This window comes from Danio rerio, chromosome 16, assembly GCF_052040795.2.
Source record: "Danio rerio strain M-AB ecotype USA chromosome 16, GRCz13ab, whole genome shotgun sequence".
NCBI lineage: Eukaryota > Metazoa > Chordata > Actinopteri > Cypriniformes > Danionidae > Danio > Danio rerio.
This window is the reverse complement of record NC_141036.1, coordinates 500001-502500: the sequence shown is the minus strand read 5'-3', so window position 1 is coordinate 502500 and position 2500 is coordinate 500001. Positions and strand designations below refer to the sequence as shown.

Genomic DNA, 2500 nt, shown 5'->3' with positions numbered 1-2500 from the left:
CATCTCCTCCTCCTCCTTCTGTTGTGTTTTGATGTGATTTCTGACTGTTGTAGCTGTGAAATAACTCTAATCATTCAGAGGAGGGATATGAAGCTGTGATGTGTTCTAAATCTGCCAGAACTACTTTACCTGTGCCTTTATCTGACAATAACCAAACACCTGAGAGTGACCATGAGCCTGTTACCATCAACTCTCTTATCGTCTACTCTATTATTGTAAACTCTGTTACTGTCAAATTTCTATTCGTCAACTCTATTAACCTCAACTCAACTCTGTTATAGTCAACACTGTTTTTGTTAACTCTGTTTCCATCAACTCTCTCATCACCAACTCTTTTATTGTCAACTCTGTTTCTGTCAACCATGTTATTATCAACTCTGTTACAGTCAACTCTGTTATTGTCAGCTCTGTTACCATCAACTTTGTTACCGTCAACTCAACTCTGTTATTTTCATCTGTTATCGTCAACTCTGCTGTCGTCAACTCTGTTATCGTCAACTATGTTATTATCGACTCCGTTATCGTCGACTGCGTCAGACAACTCAGTCATTGTCAACTATGTTATCGTCGACTATGTTACCGCCGACTATGTTACCATCAACCCTGTTATCGTATGATACCGTCAACCCTGTTATCATCAACTCTGTTACAGTCGACTATGTTATTTTCAACTCTCTCTGTCAACTTTGTAACTGTCAACTCTGTTATTGTCAACTCTGTTAGCATTAACCCTGTTATTGTCGACTCCGTTATCGTTGACTTTGTTATCGTTAACTCTGTTACTGTCGACTCTGTGACCGTCAACTCTGTTATCGTTGACTATGTTATTGTCAACTCTGTTACTGTCAACTCTGTTACGGTCAACTCTGTTATCGTATGTTACCCCAACCCTGTTATCATCAACTCTGTTACCGTCGACTCCGTTACCGTTGACTTTGTTATCGTTGTCTCTGTTACCATCAACTATGTTATTGTCAACTCTCTCTGTCAACTCTGTTACTGTCAACTATGTTAACGTCGACTTTGTTACCATCAACTCAACTCTGTGAGTCAACTCTGTTATCGTCAACTATCTCTGTCAACTCTCTTATCATCAACTCTGTTACCGTCGACTCCGTTACCGTTGACTTTGTTATCGTTGTCTCTGTTACTGTCAACTCTGTTACCATCGACTATGTTATCATCAACTCTCTTATCGTCAACTCTGTTACTGTCAACTCTGTTAGCGTCGACTTTGTTACCATCAACTCAACAGCTAGTCAACTCTATTATTGTCAACTATCTCCGTCAACTCTCTTATCGTCAACTTTGTTACCGTCAACTCTGTTACCGTCAATTCTTTTAGCAGTTTACAAAGTTTAAAAATAATTTAAACAACGAGTAACAGAATCAAGCGTTCCCCATCACATTTAAGCATGCTTGCATACTTTAAATTATGATTGGCTCATAAAGGTATACTTTTACATTCTTTATAAGGCAAATTTATAGCACATGCTTAAAATGTCCCCGCAGTTCTTAAATGAATCCCCTAATTATTATTATTATTATTTTTATTTTTTTTAATTAAATTTATAACATGCATCATCCCCTTTAGATGGTTAATTAAGACAGCTCATGTTGGCCTGTATGCAGCTGGGCTCGAGACTTCTGAGTCCTCTGAGTTTTATAATCTGTCGTGTTGGAGAGAGAAGAGGCTCTTCAGACTGCTTTAAACACAGAGGAACTTTCAGCCGGATTTCATTACAGTCCCTGATACTTGTAATGCAACATATCCTTTAATACGTCACGCACCGAGCTCCAGCGTCAGCGCAGGTTTACAAGCCCACATCACGACCTGCGTCTGGAGGGTGACAAAGGGTGCACGGCGAACCAAACACGCTTTAATTAAACGACTAAAAAGTGCAGTAGCCTGTGTCCTAAATTAATTGCTTTCTATTAGATTACGCCGGCGCAGATAGGACGCGGCGAATTATGAACGTTGTCGTACATTCCCATACATTCAATTTGAATGAGAGAACATCCCGACATTCTGGTAAAGTGGATTTGGCTTTGTTAATTAAACAGGGTAAAAGGGCAGCGGCCTGGATCCTATTTCACTCGATCCATAATTTAGGACATTTACAGCAAGCTGTGATTATTATTATTGTTATGGGTTTTGCAGGAATTTTAATCCTTCTGCAAATGTGAAGCGACTGGTAATGGCTGTCGCTAACTCAAAAGCGAAGGGATAAATCGCATGCGTTTGTTAATTAAATGAGGAAACAATCGGCAGGCTGCGTCTTCGGTAACAACTCTGACTCATAAGAAAAGAAATAAATAAAAAAATGAAGAAAAGTAATAGACAATCTCACGCCGCCGCTGGTTTTTGAATACAATTACGTGCAGTAATAGAGTTTGGCTTGGCCAACTTCCACACAGCTGTCAGAGGGAAGAATGTCTGGCCTTTATTTATTTATTTCCTTCATTTCCCCCACTTCACATTTATTTATGTTTTATTAAA

At 39.2% G+C, this 2500-nt stretch overlaps 1 long non-coding RNA gene across 4 annotated transcripts in view; it reads right to left on the bottom strand.

The window, feature by feature from the left end:
* The window catches only part of LOC147833233 (uncharacterized), an 89668-nt gene that overhangs the window by 79392 nt on the left and 7776 nt on the right, over positions 1-2500 (bottom strand). The gene's annotated exons all lie outside the window — the stretch shown is intronic.